General features: G+C 42.1%; 1 protein-coding gene across 4 annotated transcripts in view; it reads right to left on the reverse strand.

The window, feature by feature from the left end:
- Positions 1-22,064, reverse strand: part of LOC141154342 (uncharacterized) — a 40,401-nt gene that overhangs the window by 12,005 nt on the left and 6,332 nt on the right. Inside the window, exons 1-2 of one of the 4 annotated variants that reach the window (XR_012247427.1) lie at positions 20,940-22,064; positions 20,082-20,163 (exon numbers count right to left, since the gene is read on the reverse strand). The exons of 2 other annotated variants lie outside the window; for them this stretch is intronic. The gene's annotated coding sequence lies outside the window, so the exon portion shown is untranslated. Of the gene's footprint in view, positions 1-20,081; positions 20,312-20,347 lie in introns of all 4 variants that reach the window. One more of the 4 variants, XR_012247426.1, reaches the window with a different exon arrangement.

A 22,064-nucleotide genomic window follows, 5' to 3' on the forward strand; every position in this document is an offset into this window, starting at 1 on the left:
GGTTTTGAGATGGATCCGGTTAAGGTTCAGGCTGTGCAGGAATGGCCTAGGCCTATTGGTTTGAAATCGATACAGAGGTTTTTGGGTTTCGCCAATTACTATAGAAAATTCATAAAAAAATTTTCTAGTATTGTCAAACCTCTGACTGATCTCACCAGGAAAGGTGCTGATGCGGTTCAGTGGTCTTCTGAGGCCATTGAAGCTTTTGTGTATCTCAAGGAGAGGTTCACCTCTGCTCCCATCCTTATGCAGCCTGATGTTACTAGGCCGTTTTTGGTTGAGGTTGATGCTTCCTCTGTGGGGGTTGGCGCAGTATTGTCTCAGGATAACGGGGATGGATTACATCCCTGTGCCTTTTTTTAAAAAAAAATTTCGGAGACTGAATTGAATTACGATATTGGTAATCGGGAATTATTGGCTATTAAACTCGCATTTGAACACTGGCGCCACTTCTTGGAAGGTGCGGAATTTCCCGTTCAGGTTCTTACGGATCATAAAAATCTGATATATCTTGACGCTGCCAAGCGCCTGAATGCCCGTCAGGCTAGGTGGGCACTGTTTTTCTCGCGGTTTAATTTCTCCGTTACTTACATACCTGGTACTAAGAATGTTAAGGCGGATGCCTTGTCTCGCAGTTTTTCTCCCATAGTCGGTGCTGAGAAAGAGGAAAACATTTTACAAGAAGGTGTTGTGATAGCTGCTTTAGACTCCGTTTTGGAAGATGAGATTCTTAAAGCTCAGGAGAATGCCCCATCTAACACTCCTCATGGGAGGTTGTTTGTGCCTGGGACCTTTAGGAGAGATTTGTTTGTTGAGTGTCACGAATCTCGGTTGGCAGGTCATCCCGGAATCTCTGAGACCAAGAGACTGGTGGGTCGCAGTTTTTGGTGGCCTGGATGGCAGAAGGAAGTCATTAAGTGGGTACGCCAATGTACTGTATGTGCTAGATCTAAGTCCTCACATACTCCTGCTGCGGGGTTGCTTTGTCCTTTGGAGGTCCCCAGTGCTCCTTGGACACATTTGGCTATGGACTTTATAACTGACCTTCCCCCCTCTGAGGGTTTTACTGTCATCTGGGTGGTCGTGGACCGTTTTAGTAAGATGTGTCACTTGGTTCCCTTCATCAAACTGCCCTGCGCTAAAACTCTCGCTAAGGCCTTTGTCAAGGAAATTGTCAGACTTCATGGCGTTCCTACTGACATTGTTTCTGATAGGGGTCCTCAGTTCGTGGCTCGTTTTTGGCGTGCCTTTTGTGACAGGTTGGGAATTCATTTGTCGTTTTCGTCCGGATATCATCCTGAATCTAATGGCCAGACAGAAAGGAAAAACCAGGATGTTGAGCAGTTCTTGCGTTGTTTTGTGGCAGACAATCAAGAGGGGTGGTCTGAGTTTCTGCCACTTGCCGAATTTGCTCTGAACAATCATACATCTTCTTCTGCTGGTTGTTCGCCTTTTTTTTGTTGTTCTGGGAGACATCCGTCGTTTGGGTCGTTCTCCAAGTTGGGATCTGCCGTGCCTGAGGAGGAGAATTTTTCCGGTGATTTGGAAAGAGTTTGGACGGATGTGCGTGGTAATCTTCAGGAGGCCAACAGAAAATCTAAAGACTACTTTGATAGGAAACGACAGGAGGTTTTGTTCGCTGTTGGTGATATGGTTTGGTTGTCCTCTAGGAATCTGCGGTTGAGGATTCCTTCTAAGAAATTGGGTCCCAAGTTTGTAGGGCCCTTTAAGGTGCTTCAGGTTGTCAACCAATCTGCTGTTAGGTTGGAGGTTCCTACCTCCTGGAGAATTAATCCGGTCTTTCATGTCTCTCTGTTAAAAAAAGCTGTTGTGTCGGATGGTGACGCCTCTGCCTCTGTTCCTCCGGTGGTGGAGGACGGGGAATATGAAATTTCTCGCATCCTTGACTCTAGACGGTATAGAGGTAGTTTGCAGTATCTTGTGGCCTGGAAAGGTTTCGGACCCGAGGATAACTCTTGGGTGAGGTCAGATGATGTTTCCGCGTCCAGACTTATCAGAGCGTTTCACAGGAGATTTCCTGATAAGCCTGGTCCTAGGGGATCCGGAGGATCCTCTTAGAAGGGGGGGTACTGTTAGAACCTTGCTCTTAGGTTTTTTCCTTTGCTGGTCACATGACCTTGTTGGCCTATTTAATCCTGCTCCGCCCTTCTGGCTTTGCTGGACTTCATTGTATATCTACTTTCTAGCTAGCCTGTGCTCTGTGTCTTGCTCTGTTAGTTTGCTTGGTTTACTGACCTCTATGTTCTTTATATTTTGTTTGTTCGTCTGTCTGCTACTATTTCTGTTAGGAGGTGTCCCATATTCCTCCCAGTCCTTAGTACTTGTAGGGATTCCTCCCCCACATCTATAGGTCTTCGTACAGACTAGCTTAGGACTTTAGCAGGTCTGATCGCAGGATCAGGTTCCCTGTTACATCGTAGGGATTCAGCTGAGTTCTATCGTAGGGACAGATCTCCTCTCTTTCCTTAGCTCTGGTAGCAGAACATAACAGCAGGTGGTCACAGCACGTGACGGCGGAGCCTCCAGGTAGGCTAGCAGGCAGGTAGCAGATGTGCGCTCCCAGGTGAGCGGGCAAGCTGGTCCATAGACAGACTGACAGGAGTTGGAAGGCAGACCGTCGGACCTCAGGCAAGCAGGCAGGTAGCTGATGTGCGCTCCCAGGTGAGCGGGCAAGCTGGTCCTTAGACAGACTGACAGGAGTTGTAAGGCAGACCGTCGGACCTCAGGCTAGCAGGCAGGTAGCAGAATATCAGGCAGGAATAAGACAGCAAGCTGGCAGGAATCTGGCAGGTAACTGGCAACGGGACCTGAGGGCTGAAGCAGAGTAGTGAACAGTGCAACAACATTGCTCGGGCACCTCCATTTTGGAGGAGGTGCCTTATATATGGTGAAGTCCTCCGGCCATTGGCCGGGGACTCCTTAGGACGGCGCGCGCGGCCCCTTTAAGAGGGAGGGAGAGCGCGCGCCCTAAGCACAGTGGCCGGGAAGGAGCGCGCGCTGCCAGCAGAGCGGGAGGAGGACGCCGGGCACGGAGCAGAGAGGTGAGGGGAACAGCGTCCCTGCCTAGCAGAGGGCAGGGACGCCGGCGCTACAGAAGCGCTATGTTGGCTGGGATAGGCAGCAGACACCATGTCACATTTGAAGAGTCGCTGACATGCCAAAACAGCAGAAACCCCCACAAGTGACCCCATTTTGTAAACTACACCTCTCAAGGAATTCATCTAGGGAAGTAGTGAGCATTTTTTAATTTTTAAATTTATACCATTGGGCAGTGAAAAAAGCATAATTATATTTTTACCACAAAAAAATGTTTTACCCTCAGATTTTACATTTTCACACAGGGCAATGGGTAAAAATGGTGCCGAAATGTGTCACACAATTTCTTCTAAAAGTGTCAATACCCCATATGTGGCTGTATCGTACCACTTAGCCATACGGTGAGATTTGAGGGGGAAGGAGCGCTATTTGACAACTGGAGAACAAATTATTGTAGAATAGGCATTTGGATTTGGGAGCACAAAATGTTCTGAATTTCTTTTGGGGGGCAAGGACCATTTTGCTTTTCCAGAGCCTTTCTGCTACCAGTAACTTGGAAGTCCCTTATATTTTTAACAGATGATGGACCTGAGTGGGGACTAGCTTTTTTTGAGGACTGAGTTGAAGCTTTTATTGGGAACATTTTACGTAACATTTATCCGGCGCTCTTGGCTGAGCACTTACATCGGGGTTTCCATCTAATTTTCCAAGTGATGTAATTCAGATGAAACCCCTGAATCCATTCACTGTAATGAGGCAGCAGAGTTACTCAGGACTCCGTCTGGCCTCTGTTTAGTGGTGTCCTTTTTTTCAGAAGTGCACAAAACTGTGGCCAACCGCACTTTTATGCACGCCTAAAACAAATGACACCGTGGGATCCCAGGCCAGACGGCATCCACAGTGGCCTATATCTGCCTCATTACAGGGAATCTTCCATCATGGGTTCTGGCTGAATCACGTATTTCAGAGATTTACACGGAAACTCTGGTGTAAGTGCTCAGCGCAGAGCACAGGATAAATGTGAGCAGAGCCTTACTGTGATCTTTGGGAGACATAATAAACAAATCAGTAGCAGGTGAATAATATTTGTTTTATTTATTTTTTATGCCGTTCCTAGTGTGATATAACTGATTAGATTACTTTATTCTTCGGGTCGGTGAGATTACAGAGATACCAGATTTATATCGGGTTTTTATGACTGACCGCTGTCACACACTAAAATACGCTTTTTTTGCAAAATCTAGTTTTTGCATCACCATATTTTGAGAGCTATAATTTTTCCATATTTCGGCCGATAGAGTCATGTGACGGCTTGTTTTTTGCGGGACGAGTTGAAATTTTTATTGGAACCATTTTTGGGCACGTGACATTTTTTGATCGCCTTCTATTCCGTTTTTTGGGAGGTAAAGTTAACAAAAACAAACACTTCAGGAATTGTTTTTTGAGTTTTTTTTTATGCCGTTCTGCGTGTGGTAAAAGTGATCAGGCAGCGTTATTCTTCGGGTCAGTACGTTTACAGCGATACTAAACTTACTGTATTTTTTTTATGTTTTGGCGCTTTTACACAATAAAACAATTTTATAGAAAAAAAAATATTTTTTTTGCATTGCTTTATTCTGAGCGCTATAACTTTTTTATTTTTTGGCTGATGGAGCTGTATGGCGGCTTTTTTTGCGGAACAAGATGACGTTTTCAGTGGTACCATTTTTATTTCTATTCTGCTTTTTGATCACATTTTTTTCCACTTTTTGTTTGGCAATATGATGAAAAAGCATATTTTTTTGCTCCGTTTTTTATTTATTTTTATTACGGTGTGCACAGAAGGAGTTAATTAGTGTGACAGTTTTATAGCTCGGGTTGTTTCGGACGCGGCGATACCAAATATGTGTACTTTTTTTGGTTTTGTAATAATTTACGGATTTATTGGTTTAATATTTTATTTATTTATTTTTATTTATTTTGTGATTTTTTTTTTTAATAGTTTAAAAACTTTTTTTTTACATTTTTACTTAGTCCCTGTATGGGACATTAATTTTTATTTTTCTGATCACTGATCTCATGTAATGTAATACACATATATTACATTATATGAGATCTTCACTGACTGTTTCAGTCAGAGTCTCCTGTCTGACTTCAGCTACATACAAGCTGAAGCCAGACAGGAAGGACACCATATATGGCAGAGCTGGAGGCGGTCATGTGACCTCCAGCTGCCATAGCAACCCCAGGTCCTCAAACGAAACGGAGGTCTTCGGAGGTAAGTAAGACGACCCCCTCTCTTCCTGCTGTCTCCTATATGCCGCGATCACTATAGATCACAGCATATAGAAGACAGCAAAGGGTTAACATCACTGGGACCTGATCTAATCAGGTCCCGATGATGTACCCTGTCAGAGCTAACGCTCTGCACCGGAATCGCAGTGCTTGCAGGACCCTGGGGGTCCTGAGCACTGCGAGACCACCCACCGTTTTTAAACGTCGGCACTGCACAGAGCCCGGCAAGCGCCGACGTTTATCTACAGTGGGCGGTCGGGAACCGGTTAAAAGGCCTAAAGTTAAAGATGACACATTTCCCTTGTATTTTAAGCAAAATATATATCTTCATCTTTTACATTTCAAAAATTACAAAAAGTAAAATGGGCCAATGCAAAAGTTTTGGCACCATCATGGTTAGGACCTGGTGGCACCCCCTTTTGAAAGTATCAGAGCTTGTAAACGCATTTTGAAGCGAGACAAGAGTCTTTCAATTCTTGTTTAAGGGATTTTCATCTATTCTTCCTTGGAAAATTCTTCCAGTTCTGTGAGATTCCTGGGGCGTCTTGCATGCACTGCTATTCTGATGTCTAGACACAGATTTTCAATGATGTTCAGATCAAGGGACTGTGAGGGCCATTGTAAAACCTTCAGCTTGCGCCTTTTGAGGTCATCTATTGTGGATTGTGACGTGTGTTTAGGATCATTATCCATTTGCAGAAGCCATCTTTTCAACTTCAGCATTTATACAGATGATGTTATGTTTGTATCAAGAATTTGCTGAAATTTTATTGAATCCACTTTTCCCTCCACCGTGAAATGTTCCAGGTGCCATTGTCTGCAACACAACCCCCAAGCATGATTGATCCACCCCCATGCTTAATGGTTGGCGAGATGTTCTTTTCCTGAAATTCTGTGCCCTTTTTACTCCACACATACCTTTCATCATTGTGACCAAAGATTTCTATTTTAACCTCATTGGTCCACGGGACTTGTTTCCAAAATGTATCAGGCTTGTTTAGATGTTCTTTTGAATACTTCTGATGCTGAATTTTATGGTGAAGACGTGGGAGAGCTTTTCTTCTTACAATTCTTCCATGAAGGTCATATTTGTGTAGGTGTCTCTGAACAGTAGAACAATGTACCCCAACTCCAGAGTCTGCTAAATCTTTCTGAAGGTCTTTTGAAGTCAAGCAGGGGTCCTGATTTGCCTCTCTAGCAATCCTACGAGCATGTCTCTGAAATTTTACTTGGTCTTACAGACCTTATCTTGACCTCCACTGTTCCTGGTAACTGCCAATTCTTAATTACATTTTGAGCTGAGGAAAGGGCAACTTGAAAACGCTTTGCTATCTTCTTATAGCTTTCTCCTTCTTTGTGGGCCTCCACTATTTTCATTTTCAGAGTGCTAGGCAGCTGCTTAGAAGAAGCCATGGCTGCTGTTTTTTGGCACAAGGTTTGAGGAGGCTGGGTTTTTATAAAGTTGGGAAATTTGCATTGCCTGACCTTTCCTACTGATGATAGTGAACAAGACATAACCCTAACAGGCTAATTAAGGTCTGGAACCTTGGTCAAAGTTTTTAGAGTAAACAAATCTCCAAGGGTGCCCAAACTTTTGCATCTGCCCATATTCCTTTTTATAATTTTTAAAATGTCAAAAATGAAAAAAAATAGATATATTTTTTTGCCTAAAATACAAAGGAAATGTGTCATCTTTAGCCCTTTTAGAAACCATTTATTCTTCAACTTGCTTAACTGTTCATGATAACAGTAATTTTGATCAGGGGTGCCCAAACTTTTACATGCCACTGTAATACTAACGTGTCCTAGGCCATCTCTTGACTGCTTTAGCCACCTCTACAGATCCCAGGTACACCATGGTGGTCGTAGATTCTTCCACAGCTGAGGCCTATAAGGTGGGATGACACTTGTCATTGACATCATGTTGCCCTCCTTCCCCATGTCACTGCATGGGGCTTAATGGCAGAAGAACCAATGACCTTAATGGAGGACTGGTGAGCTGCGGAGACATTGTCACATGAGGGCCTATGACAGGCGAGTATCATGTGTCTTTTTTAAAATTGCGCCTCTTCCCTCAGTATATTTTTCTTTTTGGGGTCTGGAAAGTCCTCAGAGAATAATAAACTAATTTTCTCAACAATCTGGGCACTTTTTTGGATTCGGACCAAATTTATTCGGAGTGAATCATATCTGCCCAAAACTAAGTTAAGGAGATTCGCTCTTGTCTAGTAGTGGGCAAATTAAAACACATATTCTGGACCACTGGTAGAGTGTAAGGCCTACAAGTATCATGGTGAAGATGTTCAGACACCATTATGGATGAAGAACCTAAAGAAGAACTCAATTTATTGGTAACGTTCACTAAAGGTTTTGTCATCTGTTAAAAAACAGAATATTCAGATCAGACTTTGAACAGAGTGTGGTCTGGGGGTCATCAGATTTTCTCATAAGTGGAGAAATAAAAATAGAAAAAAAGTTTCTTCACCTTCTCCATTCTGACAGACTGTGATGTCTTCTGAGTGCGGTCTGATTTTTTCATGGACTCATTGACCTGCAATGACGATTTTGACCAGACAATCAGATCAAAAAAGGACATGTCTCTCTGATTTTCCGCAGATCTCTGTCTGCGAAAAATCAGATATGTGAATGACCCCATAGAACAGTGGCGAACCTGTGGAACACATGCCAGAGGGGGCACGCAGAGCCCTCCCGGTGGGCACGCTCGCAATCCCCTCAGCACTAGCACAGTCACCCTCCTCTGCACATGCGCGGTCCCATCAGCCAGAGCGCAGGCTGCACGCGTGCTGAGGAGGGTGAGAGTGGGGCGCTAGTGCTGAGGAGATGGTGCGCTTGCCCACAGGTAGGATTGTGATATATGAAGAGACTGGAGCAGTGGGGGAACGGTGAGTAGCTGTTTGTTTTTAATGTGCGGCCATTATATCGTATGAAGCACCACGTGGGGCCCATTATACTGTATGGAGGACTATGTGGGGCCCATTATACTGTATGGAGGACTATGTGGGGCCCATTATACTGTATGGAGGACTATGTGGGGCCCATTATACTGTATGGAGGACTATGTGGGGCCCATTATACTGTATGGAGGACTATATGGGGCCCATTATACTGTATGGAGGACTATGTGGGGCCCATTATACTGTATGGAGGACTGTGTGGGGCCCATTATTCTGTATGGAGGACTGTGTGGGGCCCATTATTCTGTATGGAGGACTGTGTGGGGCCCATTATTCTGTATGGAGGACTGTGTGGGGCCCATTATTCTGTATGGAGGACTGTGTGGGGCCCATTATACTGTATGGAGGACTGTGTGGGGCCCATTATTCTGTATGGAGGACTGTGTGGGGCCCATTATTCTGTATGGAGGACTATGTTGGGCCATTATACTGTATGGAGGACTATGTGGGGCCATTATTCTGTATGGAGGACTATGTGGGGCCCATTATACTGTATGGAGGACTATGTGGGGCCCATTATACTGTATGGCGGACTATGTGGGGCCCATTATACTGTATGGAGGACTATGTGGGGCCATTATTCTGTATGGAGGACTATGTGGGGCCCATTATACTGTATGGAGGACTATGTGGGGCCCATTATACTGTATGGCGGACTATGTGGGGCCCATTATACTGTATGGAGGACTATGTGAGGCCCATTATACTGTATGGAGGACTATGTGGGGCCCATTATACTGTATGGCGGACTATGTGGGGCCCATTATACTGTATGGAGGACTATGTGGGGCCCATTATACTGTATGGAGGACTATGTGGGGCCCATTATACTGTATGGAGGACTATGTGGGGCCCATTATACTGTATGGAGGACTATGTGGGGCCCATTATTCTGTATGGAGGACTATGTGGGGCCCATTATACTGTATGGAGGACTATGTGGGGCCATTATACTGTATGGAGGACTATGTGGGGCCATTATACTGTATGGAGGACTATGTGGGGCCATTATACTGTATGGACGACTATGTGGGGCCATTATATAGTATGGACGACTATGTGGGGCAATTATACTGTATGGACGACTATGTGGGGACCATTATACTGTATGGAGGCCTATGTGGGGCCCATTATTCTGTATGGAGGACTATGTGGGGTCCATTATTCTGTATGGAGGACTATGTGGGGCCATTATATTGTATGGAGGACTATGTGGGTCCATTATTCTGTATGGAGGACTATGTGGGGTCCATTATTCTGTATGGAGGACTATGTGGGGCCCATTATACTGTATGGAGGACTATGTGGGGCCATTATACTGTATGGAGGACTATGTGGGGCCATTATACTGTATGGAGGACTATGTGGGGCCATTATACTGTATGGACGACTATGTGGGGCCATTATATAGTATGGACGACTATGTGGGGCAATTATACTGTATGGACGACTATGTGGGGACCATTATACTGTATGGAGGCCTATGTGGGGCCCATTATTCTGTATGGAGGACTATGTGGGGTCCATTATTCTGTATGGAGGACTATGTGGGGCCATTATATTGTATGGAGGACTATGTGGGTCCATTATTCTGTATGGAGGACTATGTGGGGTCCATTATTCTGTATGGAGGACTATGTGGGAGTTACAATAATGTGGGGGTACACTAGGGTCATCATACTGTGCATGTGGAGGAATTCACTGTGTGGGTATTATACTGTGTTTGGGGGCACTTTTGTTTGCATCGTACCTTTATTATCTGTTTTATTCAAGTTTTTTTATCCTTTGTTATTACATATTTAAATTAGGTCACAGGGCCATATGATTTTTACTGCTCTTACATAACATATTATAGAATTCCAAAAGTTAATCGTTTTATTTGATAAGGAAAAACTTACTCAATTGTAGACATTTTTTTTTAATAAATATCAAGATTGGTCTGCGACTTTGTCCAAGCTTTTAATTACCCTTCTGTGTATTTGAGTTTGACATCCCTGGCTTAAAAAGAGTTATTCTCATCATGATAAAGAGTTACAATTGCAAAGAGGTTATAAAAATAAACAACTTTGCAATTCTACTTTTGATGAAAAATCCTCTCCATTTTCAAGAACAGACCCACTCTACAATCGGTGGCTAGTATCTTAGACTTGGGGTGCAGCGCTTACAAGCGCAGTGCTATAGACCCTATAGCGCACTAATGTATGCATTGTTTTTCTAAACTAAAACTTCAGTATTCAGGTTAAATTGCCGTTTTTTGCACTTTGCGATAATTAGGTGTGTTTTGGATTGGAGTTTATAATCCCTTTAAAAGAAGACGTGAGCAAAGTGCGGCCCACGGGCCAAATCCGGCCCGCTGACTGCTCCAGTCCGACTCGCAGACTGAGACAGCAGAAGGGCTGAAACAGTGGCCCACAGGTCGCACCATGCCCTCCCCCACCCATAGTCATCGCTATTTGCATCCTCGGGATGCAGACAGCGGTGAATAAATTGGTGGAGGCCTTCTTCCACCACCAATCAGTGTGTGAGACAGCTGATGTGATGTCATTTCATCGTGTCAGCTGTGTACTGCAGAGAGTCAGTGCATCGGAGACAGGAGCAGAGCGACGGGGGAAGAGTGCAAGGTGAGTATGTGTTTTGTTTTCATGTGTATGGGATGTTTGTATGTATGTGGGAGGCTATGTGGGGGCTCTTACTGTATGTGGGGAGGCTATGTGGGGGCTCTTACTGTATGTGGGAGGCTATGTGGGGGCTCTTACTGTATGTGGGAGGCTATGTGGGGGCTCTTACTGTATGTGGGAGGCTATGTGGGGGCTCTTACTGTATGTGGGAGGCTATGTGGGGGCTCTTACTGGGTGTGGGAGGCTATGTGGGGGCTCTTACTGTATGTGGGAGGCTATGTGGGGGCTCTTACTGTATATAGGATGCTATGAGGGGCTCATACAGTATATAGGGGATGTCAGCATACTTAATTCTGGTCAATATTAAGTGATACAGTTAATATTAATATAAAATAATTATAATTCATATGTTATTATTGAAAATGAGTAAAGAAAAGATGCGCACATAGAGCTGTTACACAATAACAACCATGAAGGTAAAAGAAAATTTACTCACCTGATAATCCGCGCTCCTCCGTGAAGCTATGTACCTGAGGAAGTGGACGGGATGTCCACGAAACTTGTAGTTATTGTAGATTTTAAATTATTACATAAAATACTGCGAACATCACATTTTTGGCAACATTGTCTTCACGGAGGAGAGCGGATAATCTTGGAACCATCTTTATCCTAATACAGAATATTATTATTGAGCAGAATTAATTTCAGCCTATTGGTTCGGCCCTCCAAAACATTCACAGTCTCTAATATGGCTCCTTGAGAAAATTAAATTACCACCCCTGCCTTAAAGGGGTTTACCCACTGACAAAAGTTTATTTTAATCAATAAATCTTGTAATAATAATAAGTTCCACAATTGGATGTGTGTAAATAAAATGTTCCCGTGCTGAGATAATCTTATAAATGTGCCCCTGCTGTGTACTGTGTAATGGCTGTGTCTGACTGTGCAGGAACATGGTCTGATTGTACCACATCTCCTGGGCAGGGGAGGAAGGAAAAGAGTATACAGACATTACAGCAGGGGAAAGCAAGAGCTGTGGTATGATCAGACCATGTCCCTGCACAGTCAGACACAGCCATTACACAGTACACAGCAGGGACACATTTATAAGATTATCTCAGCACAGGAACATTTTATTTACACACATCCAATTGTGGAAGTTATTATTATTACAAGATTTATTGATTAAAATAAACTTTTGTCAGTGGGTAAACCCCTTTAAGGCAATCTTAATGGGTCTTCTGACCAAGTAATAGCACGGTCCTTAGAGGAGATAGTAATAATGTGCCTACGCGGGGGTATGTAGACATAGTCCTTCAACTCTTACCACCACTTTGCTTTTACTCAATGCATATGTCAATGTTGGGGAAACCATAGAAGTTCCTTATTTTCAAATGGGATGACCTCCTTCTAACACAAGGTAGTACACAAGGTAGTCAGGTTATGATGGTTGCTACAGTTTTCTGGATACATACTCCACTATACATAAAGCTGTACAGTTGGCATTTTAAAAGGCAATGTGTAGTCAGAAAATGAACTACTGTTTAACCCTTTACCACCCCAAGCCTCTTTTCACCTTCCTGACCAGGTCAAATTTTTCAATTCTGACCAGTGTCGCTTTATGTGGCAATAACTCTGGAACGCTTCAACAGATCCCACTGATTCTGAGAATGTTTTATTATGATACGTTATACTTCATATTAGTGGCACATTTAAGTTGATATGATGTGTTTATTTATGAAAAAAAAAAATTTGATGAAAGTTTTAAAAAATTTGCAATTTTCAAACTTTGAATTTTTAGGCCCTTAAAAACAGATAGTCATAACACTAAAAATAATTAATAATTACATTTGCCAGTGTCATATGTGTACTTTACATCAACTTTTTTTTGTTTGTTAGAAAGTTAGAAGGGTTAAAAGTTTATTAGCAATTCTTCATTTTTCCAACAAAATTTACAAAACCATTTTTTTTGGGGGACCACATCACATTTGAAGTGACCGAGTTGCCCATGTGACAGAAAATACCCAAAGTGACACCATTTTAAAAACTAAACCCCTAATAGTGCTCAAAACAACATTCAGGAAGTTTATTAACCCTTTAGTAAAGTAATGATGGCCACTCGTTTTTCTTTACTTAGAATTTGTATTATGGCAAGAAAAAAGCAGCTAACAGTCTATTCAGTAGGACTATCAGCTGTGTATCCACCTGACTTCTGCACAACACAACTGATGGTCCCAACCGCAGTTATAAGGCAAGAAATCCCACTTATTAAACCTGACAGGGCACACCTGTGAAGTGAAAACCATTTCCGGTGACTACCTCTTGAAGCTCATCAAGAGAATGCCAAGAGTGTGCAAAGCAGTCATCAAAGCAAAAGGTGGCTACTTTGAAGAACCTAGAATATAAGACATATTTTCAGTTGTTTCACACTTTTTTGTTAAGTATATAATTCCACATGTGATAATTCATAGTTTTGATGCCTTCAGTGTGAATGTACAATTTTCATAGTCCTGAAAATACAGAAAAATCTTTAAATGAGAAGGTGTGTCCAAACTTTGTCTGTACTGTAAGTGTGACATCCGTGTGACACGTATTGAAATAGAATGCAGAAAATAAATGAAAGCTTTCTATGTGTTAAAGATAGAGATAATTAGTGCCTTGCATGTGTAGCTTATTGTACGTATTAACCTAATAAATAAATGAAAAAAATGATATGGAGTCCCTCCTATTTTGATAACCAGCATAGGTAAAGCAGACAGCTGAGAGCTGATATCATCAGGCTGGGATGATCCATGGTTATTGGGCCCTTCTCAGCCTAAAAATACAAGCTCGCAGCCACCCCAGAAGTTAAGAATCACATTAGATGAGCCAATTCTGGCGCTTTGCCTTGGCTCTTCCAGATTGTCCTGGTGCATTGGCAATCTGGGTAATGGGGCTTGGGGTTGGGGTGAGCTGTGAATTGTCCAAAAACACAGCGGGCATGAAGCCCTGGTGTTATTAATGGAGGTGTCTCTAAGACATTATTAACCCAGTAAAAGAAAATGGAAAAAAAATAAAAACACACAAAAGTACTTTATATACAAAAACACTCTGATGTCGGAAACAGGTCCGACGTAGTCTAACGTTTCCCACAACATTCCCCTCAGCAAGACCTGGCAACTGAAGAGCGGTGACGTCAATAACATTACTGCTCTTCACAGTCGCCGGATCTCGCTCAGTGCGAGCCGGATTCGGGGAACATTGTGGGAAGCGCTGGACTGCGTCAAACATGCATGGGAACATTTTTTTAGAATAAATTGGTGAATGAGTGTCTTGTTTTTATTTATTTCTCTATGTTTTTCAGGTTTCCATTCGTGGACTACGTTGGATTCCCTGGACAACGTTGGACCTGTGTGTTGCTTTGTTTTTTAATAAATTGGTGAACCAGGGAAAGTGTTGGGGAGTGTTTATTTAAATAAATTATTTTTTGTGTTTTTTTTGATTGCTGAGTAATGGGGGCGTCTGATAGACACCTCTCCAGTACTAACACCAGGGCTTGATGGCAGTTGTTTTTGGACAATTCACAGCTGTCATCAACCCCAAACACCATCTGCCACTGCACCAGGGCAATCAGGAAGAGCCGGGCAAAGCACCAGAATCTAATGTGATGCTCCACTTCTGGGGCAGCTGCGAGCTGGTGTTTTTAGACTGGGGAGGGTCCAATAACAAGGGACCTTCCCAGCCTGATAATATCAGCTTGTAGCTGTCTGCTTTACTTTTGCTGGTTAACAAAAATGGGGGGAGGGGGGCCACATGTAATTTTTTTCATTTATTTATTTGATTAATACATGTACAGTAAGCTACACACACAAGACACTAATTATATATCTCACGGATATCTCTATCTATCATTATTTACCCACATATCTATCTATCTCTATCTTTGCACATCTTTAACACCTAACAATCTGTAATTTCTATCCCAGTTCATGTCACAGGGATTGTGCACACGGATGATGCACATGTACACAAGTATGTCACACGGACACACAACACAGGTATTATTATTTCCACAACTGGTAAAATCAGGATATGTGAAGGGGGTCTTAAGCCGAGCTCTGGGCAGCAATCGTGTGGGCACAGCTTATGTTCCTGCATGATGAAACTGTACATAATGTTGCAGGAATCCCTTCCCGATAATGATGTACAGTTAAGTCAAATGTCATGAAGGGGTTAAATCAGGATTTTATATAACTTTTTTTTTTTAAATTTTGGGTATTTTTTTTATTTTTCATATTAAAAAAAATGACAGTTTTTAAAATGATCACTCGGCCTATTCTAGATTCATTATGCTTGTCCTTTGAGGAAATCCACATGTACATTAGCAGCAATAAACTGACCCCATTGTTTGTATTGAAGCATGTAATGTGCAGAGAGAGGGAGGAGAGTCAGCTATGATGTCCCCTACTGTGATTGGTGGATTCTGTAATATCAGCTGTGCATAGAGGTGTTATCAGGAATGGTTATCCTGTCTGTGATGATAATGAGACAACTGTAAAGTCTTCAGTACAGAACAGGAAGTGCAAGTCTAAAGTGGCCTAAGGGGGACCAGTGTGAAAATTGCAAAATTTCCATCTTCTTATAATATGGAAAAAAAACATTGCCAAATTAAAAAAAAAAAAGTACATTTAACACACAAAAAAACAAACAAACACAATTTAAACAATAGATCATTTTCTAATGATACAATCTCTTTAAAAAAGTGGGGGGAAACAGTCATTGTAAGAAGATCACATTGGAGAAGACGATGATCTCGGACACCAATGATTTCCAGAACAAAAATGCTCTATAAATTGAATGAACCCCTTTGGAAATGCAGAGATATTTCAGTTACTATAAACGGGACCACATTCACACAAATTCATCATTGGTTTGATTGACTCTTTCCTATAAATGTTGAGTGCAGCTTCTGGTTGCTCAGGGCCAACACTTCTCCTGCTTTAATAAAACTCATAGTCGTCCACGACTACAAACTCCTATAAAAAAATTACTTACCAGAAGTCCCAGCGCCACAATTAGGGACGATCAGCCATAGTCTTCCAAAGCTGCCACTTCTCCAGGATAGAAAAGAGTGTGTGAGTGTGTATATCCGGCACGGTCATGGTATTTGGTGGCGCCATTAACCCCTTAGTCACCGGACCAATTTTTTGAAATCTGACCAGTGTCACTTTATGTAGTAATAACTCTTGAATGCTTCAACCTGTCCCATTGATTTTAAGACTGTTGTTTTGTGACACATTATACTTTAGGATAGTGGTAAATTTAGGTTGATATGTTTCGCGTTTATTTATAAAAATATCAGAAATTTGACCAAAAAAATAAATTGCAATTTTAAAACTTTTAATGACTTTGCCTTTAATCCCAATAGTCATACCACACAAAAATATTACTAAACAACACTTTACAAATGGTGCTGATGTCAAGCAGACATGAGGGAAATATTGTTTTATTTTGTTAGAAATTTAGAAGGTTTAAAAATGTAACAGTAATTTTTCAAGGAAATTGACAAAACTTATTTTTATAGGGACCTGTTCAGTTTTGAAGTGACCTTGGGGGTCCTATATGTTGGAAACCATACAAAAGTCATACCATTTTAGAAACTGCACCCCTCAATGCACTGCTTTCAGGTAGTTAAGTAACCCTTCCGGCTCTTTTCAGGAAGTAATAGAAAATGGCATAACAGGAATGAAAAAGTTTGTTTTTATCACCTAAATTTTGATAACTTTTGTACAGGCCGCTATAGCCGGAAGACTCTAAGGCCGTTATTTGGCCGTGAACGGCCAAGACAAACATCAGTACCACACAATCAAGATCACAGGGTGTCAATGGGGCTAAAGAGGGATCCCCCACACTCTGTTAACTATTTGGATTCTGTAGTTACTATTGACAGCAGAATCTAAGGGGTTAAACGTCCATGGTCGGTGCCAACACAGATCGTGGCTGATGCAGCAAGTTGTCAGCTATAGTGTACAGGTGACAGATACAGGATTGTCACCTGTCGGGGGAATGCTAGTCTTTTATATCGCAGGTCAGTAAAAAGAAGTCTATTGGTCACTAAGGGGTTGAAGAGATTTTTCACTTCGTAATATTAAAAGACTCCACAATAAAATGTGGAAAATCAAAGGTTTTTTTTTTTTTTTTTTTTTTAGTAATCTGACTTTACGGTACGTCCATATGTTACATATCTTCTACAGATTTTTCCCTTGTGGCTGTGTGTGCAGAAAATCCGCGGCATAATAAAGTAACAGCCATATAGATGTGATTAACCCCTTTACCCCCGAGGGTGGTTTGCACATTAATGACCGGGCCAATTTTTACAATTCTGACCACTGTCACTTTATGAGGTAATTACTCTGGAACGCTTCAACGGATCCCCCTGATTCTGAGAATGTTTTTTCATGACATATTGTACTTCATGATAGTGGTAAAATTTCTTCGATATCACTTGCGTTTATTTGTGAAAAAAAATCAAATTTGGTGAAAATTTTGAAATTTTCAAAATTCTAATTTTTATGCCCTTAAATCAGAGAGATATGTCACACAAAAGAGTTAATAAATGACATTTCCCACATGTCTACTTTACATCAGCACAATTTTGGAACCAAAATCTATTTTTTTTATTTTTTATTTTTTTATTAGGGAGCTATGAGGATTAAAAGTTGACCAGCGATTTCTCATTTTTACAACACCATTTTTTTTTTAAGGGATCACATCACATTTAAAGTCACTTTGAGGGGCCTTTATGACAGAAAATACCCAAAAGTGACACCATTCTAAAAACTGCACCCCGCAAGGTGCTCAAAACCACATTGAAGAAGTTTATTAACCCTTCACGTGCTTCACAGGAATTTTTGGAAAGTATAAGAAAAAAAAAATTAAGATTTAACTTTTTTTTCAAAAAAAATGTTAGTTAGACCCCATTTTTTTTATTTTTGCAATGTAACAGGAAAAAAATGGACTCCAAAATTTGTTGTGCAATTTCTCGTTGAGCACGCCAGTACCCCATATGTAGGGGCAAACCACTGCTTGGGTGAACGGCGGGGTTCAGAAGGGAAGGAGCGTCATTTGACTTTTTGAATGTAAAATTAGCTTGATTAATTAGTGGACGCCATGTTGCGTTTGGGGAGCTCCTGATGTGCCTAAACAGTGGAAACCCCCCACAAGTGACACCATTTTGGAAACTACACCCCTCAGGGAACTTATCTAGATGTGTGGTGAACACCCTGAGCTCCCAAGTGCTTCACAGAAGTTTACAACATGGAGCCGTGAAAATAAAAAAAAATCTAATTTTCTCCACAAAAATTATGTTTTAGCCCCAAATTTTTTATTTTCACAAGGGTAAGAGGAGAAAATGGACCCCCAAAACTTTTGTGCAATTTCTCCTGAGTACGCCAATACCCCATATGTGGGGAAAATACAGTGTTTGGGCGCACGGCAGGGTTCAGAAGGGAAGACGAAGAAGGGAAGACTGTGTGACTTTTTGAACGCAAAATTGGCTGGAATCGAGAGCGGACGCCATGTCGCGTTCGGAGAGCCCCTGATGTCCCTAAATAGTGGAAACCCCCCACAAGTGACCCCATTTTGGAAACTAGACCCCTCAAGGATTTTATGGAGGGGTATAGTGAACATTTTGAACCCAGAGGTACGACACAGAATTTGATAACATTAGGTCATCATATTGAATAAGTTGTCATTAGTGTTGAGCGCAAGTGCTCGCTACTTGAGTTTGCATCGGGTACTCTGGTATGCACCATGTGTCGCGGGTGCTCGAGTGACATGCTCGAGTCCCCGCCCCACATCTTTCACGGTTGTTAGACACCCAAAAAGAAACGTGGGGATCGGTCGGGCATGGCAGGCAATCCCCGCCAGGTTTTTTTTGGCCGTGAAGCATATGGGGCAGAGACTTGAGAATGTCACTCGAGCACTCGCGATACTCTGTGCATACCCGAGCACCCTATGCAAACTCAAGTAGCGAGCACTTGCGCTCAACACTAGTCGCCATATCGTCACTTTTTTTTTTCCCCTTTACTTTTGAAAAACTCCAAATCCCCAACACAACCCTAATACAACCCCAACCCTAGCCCAACCCTAGAGTTTATTTTTTACACCTTTCCTCGTGCCGTATAAGTGATTAGACAACTTTATTCTTCGGGTCGGTGCGATTACAGCGATACCAGAATCATATCGGGTTTTTATGATTGACAGCTGTCACACACTAAAAGACGCTTTTTTTTTGTTGCAAAGACTAGTTTTTGCATCGCCATATTTTGAGAGCTATAATTATTCCATATTTCGGCCGACAGAGTCAGGTGATAGCTTGTCTTGCAAAAAACAAGTCAACGTTTTTATTGGTACCATTTTCGGCCACATGACATTTTTTGATCGCTTTCTATTCCAATTTTTGGGAGGCAGAATAAACAAAAAACAACAATTCAGGAATAGTTTTTCGTTTTTTTTTCTTATGCCGTTCTGGGTGTGGTAAAATTGATAAGGCAGTTTTATTCTTTGGGTCAGTACGTTTACAGTGGTACCACATTTATATAGTTTTTTATGTTACTAAATCTTATCCATAAGTTGCATAAAGTTTCTGAGCATAACAGTTGCAGAATGGAAAGTGTTAGACTACGTTCCCACACTGAGTTTTTGATGCTACGTATTTTCGAAAAAAATGCAAGCAACCCATTTTCCTTAATGAGTGCAGAAAATCTGCGTCAAAAACTCATTGTGGGAACATAGCCTTTGAGCAGTGGTTTCCAAACTCCAGTACTCAAGGTCCCCAACACGTCATGTTTTGAGGATTTCCTTAGTATTGTACAGGGGGTGGAAGCATCATCAAGGCATTAGAAATTCTCTCATCTGTACAATACTGAGGAAATCCTGAAAACATGATGTGTTGAGGGCCGTGAGGATGAGGTTTGGGAAACAATACCTTGGAGCACACATGTCAAGCTCCGGCCCATGGGCCAAATCTGGCCCACAGGGTGGTTATATTTGACCCCCGACACAGAACCGCCACTCCTATGTGGGCCATTATACTGCATAGAGGACTATGTAGGGCCCATCAGCACATAGTACACAGAGGAAAAATGATCAGCAAATCCTCTATGTGTGAACATACCCTCAAAGCTGGTTTCTTCCAATAACACTGAAGTGAAGGGGACTGAACAGTAGGGTATACCTTTGTGGCTTTTCAGAGAGGTCTAATAAGAGAGAAATTCAAACATGTAATTACTAAGCAAACAAAGTTGCATATGCTCAGTGGACGTTCCTCAGTCAAGAAAATGCTGAGACTCTTTTCTGTAAACCTTCCCCCACGCTACTTGATGTTGACTTGATTGTTCCAGCGACCTTTTCTCCTAGCGCAAGCTCGGGTGTTCCAGCGACCTTTTCTCCTAGCGCAAGCTCGGGTGTTCCAGCGACCTTTTCTCATGGCGCAAGCACAATTTCAGCAGTAAAGAATGTGAATAGAAGACAGCTTAAGCAGCCAATTAAGTTTTATACACTTCAACACACACAGGCAGATCTTCAACACGTGTATGTTGGTTACAGGGAACACAATGATATAGGCTTGGGCTACACGGAAACTTAAGCACAAACACAGGTCACGTGGCCAAAGCTTGCTTTAAGACGAAGCATAACGTAAATGAATGGGGTCACATAGAGACGTCTGCAACAAGCAAGTCACAAAAAAATCCAACTGGTTCCGACTTGCTTTCTACAGTACCCTGCGGGGGACATTGCGACACTGTGCTCCTGCATTACACTAATATGTAGAAGCGGCATGATCTTTGGCTGCATGACCGGTGTTGTGGCCAAAGTCACTGCGTAGCCTAAACAAAGATAATTACTGAAACCATGAACGACAGCATATTAAAGAAAAGCAACAACTGAGTTTGGTTTATTTTAATAAAATCCAACAGAAGCAAACCGCCTTAATGGCGTCATACTTTTTTTTTTTTAACAAACATCAAATTACCGTAATGCCAATCAACCATCCGCAAGGATGGGCATGTGGTAACTTCGACTGTCCCTGCAAGGTAAAAAAAACAGTCATTGGGAAGGATACCTACCATCTACGCCAAACTCATACTCACAAGTAACATAGAAAGAGCCTTTTCAATTCCATCCTGAAGACCGGAGAGAAAAATATCCATGCCTATGTCATTGAGGTGAACGCCGTCGTCAAGAAGAAGGTAGCCATTATCACCCTCTAACTGGCGATGTCTAACTACTACCCCTTGCTTTGACCGAACAAAACTGGAAATCCTTGAATTCAAGATCCTCCTTGTTTTTTCCACAGCATTCATATCTCTAGCTCCTTGCCAGAAAGTCCTGGGAACCACCTCTGACCAGACTAAAACTACGTTCCTGAAGAAATTGAGAAACCGTCCAATGTCGGGCTTAATTAGTATTAACAGGTCACTTATCCGAATGTGAAACATATCATTCCCCCCGGCATGCACAACAAGAACTGTGGGCACAGTGGGGTCACGACGACTCACAGATGAGACAGTGGGAAAAACCTTCATCCAGCGCAGGCCCCGGATTCCACGCCAATGTAGGTCAGCTTCTGTAAAACCGAGGGAGCGGCCACCAGGCCGTAAAGTTGCTCGTTCCTCAGCCCTGTATATATACAGTGCCTACAAGTAGTATTCAACCCCCTGCAGATTTAGCTGGTTTGATAAGATGCAAATAAGTTAGAGCCTTCAAACTGCAAACGAGAGTAGGTTTTATGAACAGAAGCATAAATCTTACAAACCAAAAAGTTATGTTGCTCAGTTGAATTTTATTAAATTTTAAACATAAAAGTGTGGGTCAATTATTATACAACCCCTATGTTTAATATTTTGTGGAATAACCCTTGTTTGCAATTACAGCTAATAGTCGTCTTTTATAAGACCTGATCAGGCCAGCACAGGTCTGTGGAGTTATCTTGGCCCACTCCTCCATGCAGATCTTCTCCAAGTTATCTAGGTTCTTTGGGTGTCTCATGTGGACTTTATTCTTGAGCTCCTTCCACAAGTTTTCAATTGGGTTAAGGTCAGGAGACTGACTAGGCCACTCCAACACCTTGACTTTTTCCCTCTTGAACCAGGAATTG

The sequence above is a fragment of the Phyllobates terribilis genome, unplaced genomic scaffold (genome assembly GCF_046119375.1).
Source record: "Phyllobates terribilis strain yellow unplaced genomic scaffold, ASM4611937v1 Scaffold_7__3_contigs__length_470593459, whole genome shotgun sequence".
Taxonomy (NCBI): domain Eukaryota; kingdom Metazoa; phylum Chordata; class Amphibia; order Anura; family Dendrobatidae; genus Phyllobates; species Phyllobates terribilis.